This window comes from Capra hircus (genome assembly GCF_001704415.2).
Source record: "Capra hircus breed San Clemente chromosome X unlocalized genomic scaffold, ASM170441v1, whole genome shotgun sequence".
NCBI lineage: Eukaryota > Metazoa > Chordata > Mammalia > Artiodactyla > Bovidae > Capra > Capra hircus.
In genome coordinates, this window is record NW_017189516.1 from 29,764,566 (window position 1) to 29,781,163 (window position 16,598).

Below are 16,598 nucleotides of genomic sequence, written 5' to 3' on the forward strand. Positions count from 1 at the left end.
GGTGACAGGAAAGCATTCAGGATTAGTTACTCATTTAAAGAACTGGTCACAGAATGCAAATCAACATATCATTTCCGTCCTTAAGTGGTTTCCTTCAAAAATTTTGCTATGAAAGTCAGCTGAACTAGACAAAAACTGTGGATCTGAAATTCTTGCCTTTCATAGGAAACTAATTTAAATTTCATTATGATTTCAGGGGATAAGTTGCTGGAATTGGCTATTGATGGATTGAGATGATCTTGCTCTATTTTATATTAAAAAAATCTTAAATTAGAAACCTAAGCTTGTTCAAATTGTGCTTAAATTTCTTCCATTCCATCAAATACCCCTGTAAAACTAGTTTCCCCACTAAGAGTATTATTAAAACAAAGCATGGAAACAGTTAATAAATAAATAAATATTTATGGCTTAAGCTTTGAAGTTTGGAGGTAACTTATTATGCATTCATGGATGACTAATACAGGGTACACTTCTTCCTACAGGAAATTAGGTGGCCCTAGTCCACTGAACTCATTGTTAATCTGCTCTATTCCTTCACCATTGACTCCTTCACCCATCACACCAATCGTACAGCAGTACATGAGGAAGCTATATATCACAGAGAATGGCCTTTAGATCATCCATACTGAACCAGAAAAGGAAAAAAGTCCCAGAACCCTTCAGCATTCAGATTATCTTTAATTATTCTATAATTGATCTTCCTGAGCTCACTATATTTTTTTTCAGACCATCCCACTCCAAATGGATAACTAGTTGGACTCTTGGCTTTAACTTCATGCTTTATTACCTGGTCATTCACCAATATTCAAGGACAGGGTACAGCTTCTATGGAAGACTGGCAAAGACTCTTCTAAGAAGATGAAATATGCACAGAGACTCTTGACCTGCTTTGGTAAGTTATTTTGCAAAAAGGTTTTGTTGCTTCAGGTAAGTATCCTTGTGAATTCCTCATGCTGTTAGAATATTACTAGTGCTGAATCCAGTCTGTCCTTTTAATTTCTTTTATAACCAAAAAAAACAGCCTTTATTCCCTAAGTAAAAAGGGATAAAATCCTTCCCAGAGTATGTTAGATACACAGACAAAGATGAAATCATATGATAGAATACACAATAAAATACACAAGTCCATATCTGATTCAAATTGATTTTAATTAAATACAATGCATGCAATAGATTGAATATAAAAAGGAACCAGTATAGTTCTGCTTGAGATGTGTTTTTTTCCCCATTAATAATCTCTACAAATCTAGGGAATATCATAGAAAAACACAAAAGATCACTATATTGGCCATATAATGTTGCTATCATTCAGGGAAAAAGCTAATTAAATAACCTCAGATTTCAATGGCTCAAATTATGGATAATAGTGGCTTCTTCAGGAATTCTGTTAGGGAAAGTTACAGATTAGAAAATTAAAAGAAATTTTCTGATATATTTTAAAAGTAAAAATTATATTATACTAATAAAATTACTTTTAAAATTATGGGATATCAACAAACACCAACAATAAGTAATAAACAGGAAACAAAGTGAGTGCCTATCTAGAGAGAGCTAAATGAAATTCATCTATATTAAGTGGAAACCCAAATTCCTTAGTTGTCCAATATTTTCTGACTAATAGCATATATGAAAAAATCAAATAAATGAAAATTATATTCACTATTTAATGCCAGGATAACATTTCTGCCTGCATTATTTGACCATTGGCAGTAGGTGGTCAAATAATGAAAACATGAAAGAAATATTACATTCTACAGTGATTTTCAAATTTACTGTGCATAAGAAAAAAACATGAAGAGCTCATTAAAGCATAAATTCCTGGTCCCTTTCTCCAATAGGCCTGAAGTGGGGTCCATAAATATTCATATCTTACTCTCAGATGATAATGATTCTGCTGATCCAATGACTATACTTTGAATAGTACTGACATATCCTGGAACTTATGAATGGGACTAAGAGTTATAGTGTTTTGATAGCATCCTGTGAGTTTTATCCTTGTAGAAAGCTTCTGGGTTGTTTTAACAATTCTTAGCAAAAGATTTACACAGTTATAAATTTTCTTGATCCGTTGCTCAAAGTGGAGACAGTCAAATAAGCCTGAGTCTCTGAAGGTGAAGACTTTTAAAAATAGGATCAGGGATAACTTAGCTGGGCCTATTTGCAATTGTGACTTCAAATACTTCATGGCTACCAGCTGATTGACACTCTACATTTGGAAAGACTATGTGCACTTCTGGAAAAAACAAACAAACAAACAAACAAACAGGTATTTAATACAGGGGCTTAGGGATCTATTTTCAGTAGCAAACAACTTTTTTTCCTGAATAATGTGAGTGCCTCTTAAAAACAAATGAGCAAGTGATGTCACTGAGAATGGTGGAGTAGGGAGTTCCAAAGATCTGTACCATCATAGAAACTGCCAATAAGCTAGTGAAAACTATCAGAAACAACTTTTTCAGAACTCTAAAGTAGAAGCAAAAACTTAAGGGGAATGCTTAAAGTGCTTGGTCACTTAGTCATGTCCGACTTTTTGTGAATCCATGGACTGTAGCTCACCAGGCTCCTCTGCCCATGGGGATTCTCCAGGCAAGAATACTGGAGTGGGTTTCCATGCCCTCCTCCAGGGGACCTTCCCAATATGGGGATCAAACTCAGGTCTCTTACATTGCAGGTGGATTTTTTTTTACCATCTGAGCCATGAGGAATGCTTAATGAAGAGGCTGCAAAACATCATAAGATAGACTTAGAACATTTTCACTTACCAATCTCCTATTCTCCACTCTCCAGTTCAGCAGTGGGCATGGGAACAGTGGCCTACTTTCTTAGGATGGCTTACTGGTGTCAGAGGGGGCAGTATGGATGCAGTTCTCAAAAGACTATAGTTGTTTACTTTTGTGTCTGATGGCACCCTGAGAGATTAACTCAGGGATCTGACTTGGTTTTGCCCTCTCCACTCAGAAGTCTATCTGAACTAGAGGTGCCTCTTAGGAAGTATTTTTAAAAATCATTTAAAGTAAAATATACTAATTGCAGTTGTCTGTGGTAAGGGACAACAAAGGAGGCAAGCAGCAAAAAGACTGAAAATGTAGGAAGGGAGAAGTTTGGATAATGAGACAGATGGGGGAATAGGGGCTTAGAAAGGATTCTGTATACACCAAGAAGTTCACAACACCGTGTGTATGCCCACAGTTAGATATGTGCTAAGAAAATACCAGAGAAAACCCAAAGTTTTTACCTTACCTTGATCTTTAAGTTTCCAGCAGCAGAGAGTGAACTAAAACAGGGCTACAAGTGGCCTGACTAAGCTTTGAAGAAATGCCCCAACTCAGAGCCAATCTGCATAAACAACCCCAAACAAGCAAAAATAACAAACCCTAGAGAGGAGAATCTGTTTTCTAGAATTATTGTATTGTAAATATTCAAAATATCCAAACAACATAAAGTAGGCAGAGTCTGGCCCATTTTTTAAAAAGTGAAATTAACAGAAACAGTTTCTGAGGAAGCCCCAGCATTGGACTTACTAGGAAAATACTTTAAATCAACTGCTTAAAATACACTCAAAGAGTCAAAGGAAACCTGGCATAAATAAGTAATACAATCCAGGGGAATGATGTTTCAGCAAAAAGAATATCAATAAAGTGATAGAAATTATTTAAAGGAACCAATAAGAAATTCTGAACCTGAAAAGTACAATAATTGAAATGAAAAATCCACTGTGGGATTCAACAGTGTATTTGAGCAAGGAGAAGAAAAAATAGGCAAATGTGAAAACAGATCAATTGAAATTATTTAATCTGAAGTGCAGAAAGAAAAATAATAAAGAAAAATAGACTTTAAGGTACACATGGTACATCATTGAGCATATGGGATTCCTAGAAGGAAAGAAAAGAAAGATGAGGACAGGGAGAAGCTGGTATCAACTCAACTAGATTGCCATCATTTAAGATGTTAATTTCAATACCCTAGTAACCACTAAGAAAATAACAACAGCAACAAATGCCAAAAGAAAATAAGGAGGGAATCAAACTGGTACACTAGAAAAAATCAATTAAACACAAATCAAAGCAATAATATAAGAATAGAAGAACAAAAAAACTATAAGAAATGTAGAAAACACATAGCAAAATGGCAAAAATAAATCTTTCCTTATCACTAATCACTGTAAATTTAAATGGATTAAAGTCTTTACATAAAATGCAGAGACTGGCAGACTGGATTTTTTTTTTTTTAAGAAATATGGTTCAGGACTTCCCTGGTGGTCCAGTGGCTATAGACTTCACACTTCCACTGCAGGGTGTGTGGGTTCCATCTCTGGTTGGTGAAGTAAAAATCCCACAGGCCACACAGCAAGAGCAAAAAGAAAACCAAAAAACCAAAAACAAAAAACAAAAAAAAAACAGAAATGTGGTTCTTCTATATGCTTTCTATAAGAGATACAATAGATCCAAAGACACTTATAAAGTTGAAACAAAGAATGGAAAGGGAAATAGGTACTGATAGTTGTGATGTATCTACCATTAATCAAACAAAGTAGACTTTATTCAAATGTTACAGAGACAAAAAAGGATATTGTATGTTGATAAATGGTCAATCCATCAAGGAGATGTAACAATCATAAATAAACACACACCTGACAACAGAGCCCTAAAATACATGAAGCAAAAAATTGAAGAAATGGAAGGAAGAAATAGATAATTCTAAACTAACTGAAGGGATAAATACATCATATTGAAAAATGATTAAGACACCATGGCAGAAAACCATAAGGAAATAGAAGACTTCAACAAAACTAGAAGTCAACTACATCTAACAGACTTAGACAAAACATTGAACCCAACATTAGCAGACTACCTATTCTTCTGAAGGGTACATGGAGCATTCTCCAGAATAGATTGCATGTTAGACCATATAGCAAATATCAACAAAATTTAAAAAGATTAACATACAGTATTGGTGTTTAGTATGGCAAAACCAATACAATATTGCAAAGTAATTAACCTCCAATTAAAATAAATAAATGTATATATTAAAAAAGATTAACATACAAATTGCGTTATTTGAATGAAGCTAGATATTGACAAGAGAGGGAAATTTAAAATTCAGAAATTTGTAGAATTCAAACATTTCAACAACCAATGATTCAAAGAAGAAATAACAAGAAAAATTAGAAAATACTTTTAAATGAATAAAAACCAAAATTGCTGTTGTCTCTCAGTTGTGTCCAACTCTTTGCAACCCCATGGACTACAACACGCCAGGTTCCTTGTCCTTCACCATCACCCAGAGATTACTCAAACTCATGTTCATTGAGTTAGTGATGCCATCCAACCATCTCATCCTCTGTTGTCCCCTTCTCCTCCTGCCCTCAATCTTTCCCAGCATCAGGGTCTTTTCCAATGAATTGGCTCTTCAAATCAAGTGACCAAAGTATTGGAGCTTCAGCTTCAGCTTCAGCATCAGTCCTTCCAATGACTATTCAGGGTTGATTTCCTTTAGGATGGACTGGTTGGATCTCTTTGATGTCCAAGGGACTCTCAAGAGTCTTCTCCAATACCACAGTTCAAAAGCATCAATTCAGCAGTGCTCAGTTTTCTTTATGGCCCAACTCTCACATCCATACATGACTAATGGAAAAACCATAGCTTTGACTGGATGGACCTTTGCTAGCAAAATAATGTCTCTGCCTTTTAATATGCTGTCTATTTTGTCACAGCTTTCCTCCAAGAAGCAAGCATCTTTTAATTTCATGGCTGCAGCAATGCTCTGCAGTGACTTTGAGGCCCAAGAGAATAAAGTCTGTCACTGTTTCCATTGTTTCTCATCTATTTGCCATGAAGTGATGGGAATGGATGCCATGATCTTCATTTCGTGAATGTTGAGTTTCAAACCAGCTTTTCCACTCTCCTCTTTCCTTTTCATCGAGAGAGTCTTTAGTTCTTCATTTTCTGCCATAAGGATGGTCATCTGCATATCTGAGGTTACTGAAATTTCTTGCAACAATCTTGATTCTGGTTTCTGCTTCATCCAGCCCAGCGTTTTGCATGATGTACTCTGCATAGATGTATTCTGCACAGTTAAACAAGTAGGGTGACAATATACAGTCTTTATGTACTCCTTTCCCAATTTTGAACTATGTAGTTCCATGTCCCGTTCTAATTGTTGCTTCTTGAACTGCATACAGATTTCTCAAGAGGCAGGTAATGTGGTCTGGCATTCCCATCTCTTTAAGAATGTTCCACAGTTTGTTGTGATCCACAGAATCAAAGGCTTTAGCATAGTCAATGAAGCAGAAGTAGATTTTTTTTTTTTGTAAATCTCTTACTTTTTCTATGATAAACATATGTTGGCAATTTGATCTCTGGTCCTTTTCCTTTCTAAATCTAGGTTGAACATCTGGAAGTTTTCAGTTCACATACTGTTGAAGCCTAGCTTGGAGATTTTTGAGCGTTACTTTGCTAGCATGTGAGATGAGTACAATTGCATAGTAGTTTGAACATTCTTTGGAATTGCCTTTCTTTGGGATTGGAATGAAAACTGACTTTTTCCAGTCCTGTGGCCACTGCTGAGTTTTGCAAATTTACTGGCATATTGAGTGCAGCACTTTCACAGCATCATCTTTAAGGATTTGAAATAGCCCAGCTGGAATTCTTTCACCTCCCCTAGCTTTGTTCATAGTGATGCTTCCTAAGGCCCATTTGACTTCACATTCCAGGATATCTGGCTGCAGGTGAGTGATTACACCTTTGTGGTTATCTGGGTCATTAAGATTTTTTTCTATAGTTCTGTGTATTCTTGCCATCACTTCTTAATATCTTCTGCTTCTATCAAGTCCATACTGTTTCTGTCCTTTATTGTGTCCATCTTTGCATGAAATGTTTCCTTGGTATCTCTAATTTTCTTGAAGAAATCTCTAGTCTTTCCCATTCTATTGTTTTCCTCTCTTTCTTTTCATTGATCACTTAAGGGCTTCCCTGGTAGCTCAGATGGTAAAGCGTCTCAATTCGGGAGAACTGGGTTCAATCCCCGGGTTGGGAAGATCCCCTGGAGAAGGAAATGGCAATCCACTCCAGTACTCTTGCTTGGAAAATTCCATGGATGGAGGAGCCTGGTAGGCTACAGTTCATGGGATCACAAAGAGTCAGACACGACTGAGCAACTTCACTGACTCATCATTTAGGAAGGCTTTCTTTTTCCCATTAATATTCTCTGGAACTCTGCATTCAGATGGATATTTCTTTCCTTTTCTCCTTTGCCTTTCACTTTTCTGAACCATTTGTAAGACCTACTCAGACAGTCATTTTGCCTTTTTGTATTTCTTTTTCTTGGGAATGGTTTTGATCACCCCCTCCTGTACAATGTTATGAACCTCCATCCATAGTTCTTCAAGCACTCTGCTTATCAGGTCTAATCCTTTGAATCTTTTGTCTCTGCCACTGTATAGTCACAGGGATTTGATTTGGGTCATATCTGAATGGCCTAGTGATTTCCCTACTTCAATTTAAGTCTAAATTTTGCAATACGGAGTTCATTATCTTAACCACATTCAGCTCCCAGTCTTATTTTTGCTGACTGTATAGAGCTTCTCCATCTCTGGCTGCAAAGAATACAGTCAATCTGATTTTGGTGTTGACCATCTGGTGATGTTCATGTGTAGAATCATCTCTGATGCTGTTGGAAGAGGGTGTTTGCTATGACCAGTCCATTGTCTTGTCAAAACTCTGTTAGCCTTTGCCCTGCTTCATTTTGTACTCCAATGCCAAACTTCCCTGTTACTCCAGGTGTCACTTGACTTCTTCCTTTTGCATTCCAGTTCCCTATGATGAAAAAGACATCATTTTGGGGTGTTAGTTCTAGGAGTTCTTATAGGTCTTCATAGAAGCATTCAATTTCAGCTTCTTTGACATTAATCTTTGAGGCATAGACTTGGATTACAGTGATATTGAATGGTTTGCCTTGGAAATGAACAGAGATCACTCTGTCATTTTTTAAATGATTGAGATCCCAGAAATAAACCCATAGATCCATGATCATTTGATTTTGTTTTGGTTTGGTTTGTTGTTTGGTTCTTTATTTTTGCTACACCATGTGGCATATGGAACCTAAATTCTCCAACCAGGGATTAAACCATGCCACCTGCATTGGTTTCAAAGAATCTTAATCACTGGACTGCAAGGAAAATCCCATATGATCAGCTAATTTTTAACAGGGCTTCCAAGAACATTCAATGGGGAAAGTAGAGTCTCTTCATAAATGCATTGTCACATTCAAAACTTTATAATGAATTTGGACTGTTACCTTATACTATATACAGAAAGTAACTCAAAATGGATCAGAATTATAAATATGAGGGAAAACTATATAACTCAAGAGAAAACATAAGGGTAAATACTTATGGATTTAACAGTGGATTCTTATGTATGATGCTGAAAGCATAAGCTACAAAAAAGAACAAAATAGAAATAATCCAATTAAATAATAGCAAGAGCAACTTGAACATATATTTGTATCCTATATACAAATAACCAATAAATACTTTAAAAATGTGCAACATCGTTATTCATTAATGGAAATGCCATCAAAACCACAATGAAACACCACTTCATATCCACTAAGATGGTTCTTATATTAAAAATCAGAAAATAAGTGTTGTTGAGGATGTGGAGAAATTGGAATCTTTCTCTGTTGTTGATTGTAATGTAAAATGGTGCAACCGCTTTAAACAGCTCTTCCTCAAGACATTAAACTTAGAATTTCCTTATACTCAGTAGTTTCACTCCTAAGTTTTTACCTTAAAGAATTTAACAGAGGTGTTTGAACATAAACTTTTACACAAATATTCACCTCAGCACCAGTCACAATGGCCGAAGGTGGAAACATCCTAAATGTCCATTATTGGAAGAATGGATAAGCACAATATGGCTTCATTGAATTCCATTCAATGAAATATTATTCAGCCATAAAAGGCAACGAGGTATATGCTAACACATGGACGAACTTTGAAAACATTCTAAGTGAAAGAACTAGACACCAGAAAACCACATATTGAAGAATTTCATTTATATGAAATATCTAGAATAGGCTAATTCCTAAAGACAGAAAATTGATTAGCAGTTGACTCAGGCTGAGGAAAAAGGAGAATGGGCAATGACTACTTAATCGTCACAGGGCTTCCATTTGGACTGATGAAACGTTCTGAACCTAGATAATGGTGATAGCTACACACCTTGCCAATGCTGTAAACGACATTGAAATGTATATTTTTAAATGAATAAAATGTAAAATTGATGTTATTTTGTATTTTACCACCATAAGATGCAATGAAGTACTCATACATGCTAAAACATGTATGAACCTTGGAAACCTTATGCTAAATGAAAGAAGCAGACACACAAGACCACTTTTCATATACTTCCATTTATAAGAAATCCTTATAATTCTCCAAATATGTGGAGATAAAAATAAGGTGCTTAAAACTGGAGCGAGGGTGAGTGCGGGAAATGGAAGGGAATAACCACAAATGTGCCTGCAAGCTATTTTTGTGTTGTTGAATATATTCCAAAATTGATTATGGTGATGCTTGCAAAATTTTGTAAATATACTAAAAAAACAACTGAATTGTACACTTTAAATGGTTAATTATATGGAATGTGAATTATATCTCAATATATGTGTTATTTAAATAACTCATAATGAGGGGTCACTATATACCTATCAGATAGCTATAAAGAAAATAATGCCAACAGCAAATGATGATAATGATAAAGAGAAGCAGTATAACTCAAAAATTATTGATGAAAATCAAAATGTTGGAATTATGTTAGAAAACAGTCTGGCAGTTTCTTATTAACTTGGAAACTACCATAGGACCAATTATTTCATGCCTAAGCATTTATTCCAGAGAAATAAAAATTGATTTTCACACAAAAACATATGCAGATATTTACAGCAGCTTTATTTGTAATAGCAAAAACTTGGAAAGAGTTCGTACGCCTTCAACAGGTGAATTAAACAAATGGTGGTACATTCAAACTGTTGAATACTACTGAGCATAAATAGAAATAAGTTATTTATTGATACAACAACTTGGATGTAACTCAAGGGCATTTTGCTGAATGAAGAAAAGTCTATCTGTTTTGCATACAGTAATGTATACATTTCAATGCCATTCTCTCAAGTCATCCCACCCTCTCCTTCCCCCACTGTGTCCAAAAATCCATTCTTTATGTCTGCATCTTCTTTGCCACCCTGCAAATGGGATCGTCAGTACTATCTTTCTAGATTACATATGTATGTGTTAATATGCAATATTTGTCTCTCTCTTTCTGACTTACTTCAATCTGTATAATAAGCTCTATGTTCATCCACCTCATTAGAACTGACTCAAACGTGCTCCTTTTTATGGCTGAGTAATATTCCATTGTGTATATGCACCACAACTTCTTTATCCATTCATCTGTCAGCAGACATTTAGGTTGCTTCCATATCCTAGCTATTGTAAATAGTGCTACAATAAATTTTGGGGTATATGTGTCTTTTTCAATTATGGTTTCAATTGTGGTTTCCTCAGGGTATATGCTCAGTAGTAGGGTTGCTGGGTCATATGGTAGTTTTATTCCTAGTCTTTAAAGGAATCTCCGTACTGTTTTCCATAATGGCTTTCCATAATGGTATCAATTTGCGCCTTCACCAGCAGAGCAAGAGCATTCCCTGTTATCCACACCCTCTCCAGCATTTATCATTTCCTTCAGGGAACCCTGAGACAGGTTCAGTTCAGTTCAATTCAGTTCAGTCACTCAGTCATACAGGTTAGAATGTGGTAAATAAAATCTGCTCTGCTTACCAATCTGGTTTGAGGGATATAATTGGGAACTGCTGAGTCTTCACACTTGTCTCACCCCTCCCTGGTATGGTGTAGTCATGGTGTGGAGAAGGCTGCAAAACAGTTCCAAATTCTATCCTTCAAACCAGATTGGTATGCAGAGCAGATTTTATTTGCTATGTTCTAACCTGTCTCAGGAGAAGGCAATGGCACCCCACTCCAGTACTCTTTCCTGGAAAATCCCATGGACGGAGGAGCCTGGTAGGCTGCTGTCTATGGAATTGCACAGAGTCGGACACGACTGAAGCGACTCTTAGCAGCAGCAGCAACTTGTCTCAGGGTTTCCTGAAGGACTCTGTTTTGCCTAATTTGGATCTCAGGTGGGGAGAGGGGTTGAATGCTTGGAGCTACAGGAAGATGAAGATCTGCAAGCACCTGGGGCAAGAGATTGAGTGTAGAAACACACAATAGATGATCTAAGCCTCCAAGGAGAAATCAAGATTGAAGAAACCCTTTGGGAAATCAAGATATTTAAAAGCAACAATGCATATGGTGAAAGTCAAAAAAGGCACATAGAGGCTCAAGGAAGACACATGCTAGAAAAGACCCAAGAAGACCATAAGCTTTCCCTCAGGCTGATGCAAAGACTCAGAACACATCGAGCTAATTAGTGAATAATTACCCTGGCACAGAGCCACTTTGGAAAGACTGGGAAAAGTGGCTGATTTTTAAATACTCAACTTTTAAAAAAATCACAAAGCATACAAGCAAACAGTAAAATATGGTCTATTCAAATTTTTAAATGTGGCAAAAAATTGTTGCTGAAGAAACACAGGCATAAGATTTAATGTCTTTGACTTTAAGACAACTATCTTAAAAATGCTCAAAGACCTAAAGGAAAACATGGACAAAAAAAATTAAAGGGATACTATAGGATACTATGAGTATAAAAAATGAGAAAGAAATTATAAAAAGGGACAAAACGGAAATTCTGGAGCTGGAAAATATAATCAGTTCAGTTCAGTTAAGTTGCTCAGTAGTGTCTGACACTTTGTGACTACATGGACTGACTGCAGCAGGCCAGGCTTCCCTGTCCATCACCCACTCCCAGAGATTACTCAGAATCATGTGCATTGATCCAGTGATGCCATCCAACCATCTCATCTTCTGTCATCCCCTTCTCCTCCTGCCTTCAATATTTCCCAGCATCAGGGTCTTTTCCAATGAGTCAGTTCTTTGCAACAGGTGGCCAAAGTATTGGAGTTTCAGCTACAGCATCAGTCCTTCCAATTAATATTCAGGACTGATTTCCTTTAGGATGGACTGGTTGGATCTCCTTGCTGTCCAAGGGACTCTCAAGAAACTTCTCCAACAACACAGTTCAAAATCATCAATTCTGTGGTGCTCATTTTTCTTTATGGTCCAACTCACATCTATACATGACTACTGGAAAAACCTCTAGTCAACAGCTTTGACTAGAGGGACCTTTGTTGGCAAAGTAATGTCTGTGCTTTTTAATATGCTGTCTATTTTGTCACAGCTTTTCCTCCAAGGAGCAAGCGTCTTTAAATTTCATCACTGCAGCAACCCTCTGCAGTGACTTTGCAGCCCCAAAATATAGTCTGTCACTGTTTCCATTGTTTCCCATCTATTTGCCATGAAGTGAAGGGAATGGATGCCATGATCTTCGTTTTTTGAATATTGAGCTTTAAGCCAGCTTTTCCACTCTCCTCTTTCACTTTCATCAAGAGGCTCTTTAGTTCCTCTTCACTTTCTGCCATAAGGGTGGTGTCATCTGCATATCTGAGGTTATTGATATTTCTCCTGGCAATCATGATTCCAGCTTGTGCTTCATCCAGCCCAGTATTTCACATGATGTACTCGCCATAGAAGTTAAATAGGCAGGGTGACAATATACAGCCTTGACGTACTCCTTTCCCAATTTGGACCCAGTCTGTTGCTCTATGTCCAGTTCTAGCTGTTGTTTCTTGATCTGCATACAGATTTCTCAAGAGTTAGGTAATGTGGTCTGGTATTCCCATCTCTTTAAGAATTTTCCAGTTTGTTGTGATCCACACAGTCAAAGGCTTTGGCATAGTCAATAAAGCAGATGTTTTTCTGGAATTCTCTCGCTTTTTCGATGACCCAACGAATGTTGGCAATTTGATCTCTGGTTGCTCTGCCTTTTCTAAATCCAGCTTGAACATCTGGAAGTTCATGGTACTGTTGAAGCCTGGCTTGCAGAATTTTTAGCATTACTTTGGTAGTGTGTGAGATGAGTTTAATTGTGCAGTACTTTGAGCATTCATTGGCATTTCCTTTCTTTGGGATTGGAATGAAAACCGACCTTTTCCAGTCCTGTTGCCACTGCTGAGTTTTCCAAATTTGCTGGCATATTGCATGCAGCACTTTCACAGCATCATCTTTCAGATTTTGAAATAGCTCAACTGGAATTCCATCACCTCCACTAGCTTTGTTTGTACTGATACTTCCTAAGGCTCACTTGACTTCACATTCTAGGATGTTTGGCTCTAGGTGAGTGATCACACCATTGTGGTTATCTCGGTCATGAAGATCTTTTTTGTACAGTTCTTCTGTGTATTCTTGCCACCTCTTCTTAATATCTGCTGCTTCTATTAGGTCTGGACTATTTCTATCTTTCATTGTGCCCATCTTTGCATGAAATGTTCCCTTGGTATCTCTAATTTTCTTGAAGAGATCTCTAGTCTTTCCCATTCTATTGTTTTCCTCTATTTCTTTGCACTGACCACTGAGGAAGGCTTTCTTATCTCTCATTGCTGTTCTTTGGAACTCTGCATTCAAATGGCTATATCTTTCCTTTTCTCCTTTGTCTTTCACTTCTCTTCTTTTCTCTGCTTTTTGTAAGGCCTCCTCAGACAACCATTTTGCTTTTTTTCATTTCTTTTTCTTGGGTATAGTTTTGATCACTGCCTCCTGTACAATGTCACGAACCTCCAGCCATAGTTTTTTGGGCATTTTGACTATCAGATCTAATCCCTTGAATATTTGTCACTTACACTGTATAATTGTAAGGAATTTGCTTTAGGTCATACCTGAACATTCTAGTGGTTTTCCCTACTTTCTTCAATTTAAGTCTGAATTTGGCAATAAGGGGTTCATGATCTGAGCCACAGTCAGCTTCCGGTCTTGTTTCTGCTGACTGTATAGAGCTTCTCCATCTTTGGCTACAAAGAATATAATCAGTCTGATTTCAGTATTGACCATCTGGTGATGCCCATGTGTAGAGTCTTCTCTTGTGTTGTTGGAAGACGGTGTTTGCTATGAACAGTGTGTTCTCTTGGCAAAAGGCAATTAGCCTTTGCCCTGCTTCATTCTGTATTCCAAGGCCAAATTTGCCTTTTAGTCCAGGTATTCTTGACTTCCTTCTTTTGCATTCAAGTCCCCTGTAATGAAAAGGACATCTTTTGGGGGTGTTAGTTCTAGAAAATCTTGTAGATCTTCATAGAACCATTCAACTTCAGCTCCTTCAGCATTACTGGTTGGGGCATAGACTTGGATGACTGTGATATTGAATGTTTTGCCTTGGAAATGAGCAGAGATCATTCTGTCGTTTTTGAGCTTGCATCCAAGTACTGCAACTCCTTTGTTGAGTATGATGGCTACTCCATTTCTTCTACAGGATTCTTGCCCACAGTAGTAGATATAATACAATAACTGCATTGAAATATTCACTAAATGGCTCATCACACTTTTGAAGTTACAGAAGACAGAATCAGCCAACTTGAAAATAAGACATTTGAAATTATTGAGTCTGAGGAACAGAAAGTTAAAAGAAATAAGAAAGGAACCAGGGTATAAGAAATTTAAGGAAAATTATCAAATGGATTAATATATGCACTATGGATGTCCCAAAAGATGAAGACAGAAAGGTACAGAGAGGCTATTTGAAGATCTAATAGCAGAGAACATCCTAAAGTTGAGGAAAGGCTTGAAGCTAGGAATCCAATCTCAAGTAACTCTAAATTGAAAACACCCAAGACCCACTTTGAGATATATAATCAAATTATTGAAAGACAAAAAGTGTCTTATAGTCATCAAGAGAAAAGAGACTTGTCAAGAGATCACAAATTAGATTATAATCTGATTTCTCAGTGGAAACCTTGGAGGCCAGAAGTTGGTAGGATTGTATATTTAAAGTGCTGAAAGAAAAACTATCAACTAAGAACTCTCTGTCTCTCAAAAATCCTCTTTAAGAATGAAAGGTAAATTGAGATATTTTCACATGAACACCAGCTGAGGCAATGTATTGCCATTATGTCTTCCCTAAAATAATTACATAAGCAAGACCTTGAGACTGAGATAAAAGAATGTTAGACAGCAATTCAGAGCCCTGTGAAGATAAAGATATCTCTGTTACATGTAACTACACTAGCAAATATAAAAACAAGGACTTTTATAACTTTGACTTTTTATTTTCTACTGGTCTTAAAAGACAAGTTATTAAATACACACACACACACACACACACACACACACATATATATATAAATCTTTCTTTTTTTCCCTCTGCAAATAAAAAAGTTTCTATTTTTTTATTTTTTTAATATGAATATATTTATTTTAATTGGATAGGTATACATTAATAAATATGTTATTAGGGATATAAATAACATAAATTTGGATGACATAGTTGTAAAGGAGTAGAGTTTTGTATGTGATTCAACTTAAAGTTGATATTAAATTCAAAATTGATTATTGCAACTTCAAGATATTATTTTTATATATATATATATATAAAATTCCCATGTCAATCACAATTGACATCTATAAATCACACAGAAAAGGAAATAGAATTAAAGTGCATCACTACAAAAAAAAATCAACCAAATGCAAATGAACGCCATAATGGAAGAAATGAGGGACAAAAAGGTATTGGGTATACATAAAACTAATTTAACAACAACCCTACAAGGTTATTGTTCAGTCGCCCAGTCGTGTCTGACTCTGTGACCCTATGGACTGTAGCATGCCAAGGTTCCCTGTCCCTCACTATCTCCCAAAATTTGCTTAAGTGCATTTCCAGTGCATCAGTGATGCCATCCAGCCATCTCATCCTCTGACGCCCTCTTCTCATTCTGCCCTCAATCTTTCCCAGCAGCAGGGACTTTTCCAATGAGTCTGATGTTTGCATCAGGTGACCAAAATACTAGAGTTTCAGCTTCAGCATCAATCTTTCCGGTGAGTATTAAGGGTTGATTTCCTTTCAGATTGACTGATTTGATCTCTTTGCTATCCAAGGGTCTCTCAGGAGTCTTCTCCAGCACCACATTTCAAAGGTATCAATTTTTCGATGCCATGTCTTCTTTATGGTCCAGCTCTCATAAATGCGTGTGACCACTGGGAAGACCATTAGCCTTGACTATATGGACCTTTGTCAGCAAAGTGAAGTCTCTGTTTAGGTTTGTTATAGCTTTCCAGCCAAGAAGCAATTGTCTTCTGATTTCATGGCTGCAGTCACCATACACAGTGATTTTAGAGCCCAGGAAAAGGAAATCTGTCACTGCTTTCACATTTTCCCCTTCTATTTGCTATGAAGTGATGGGGCAAGATGCCATGATGTTAGTGTTTTTTTTGTTGTTGTTGTTGTTTTTTAATATTTAGTTTTAAGCCAGCTTTTTCAGATTCCTTCTTCACCGTCATCAAGAGATTTTTTTAGTTACTCTTCAGTTTCTGCCACTAGAATGGTATCATCTGCACATCTGAGGTTATTGATGTTTCTCCCAACTATCTTGATTCC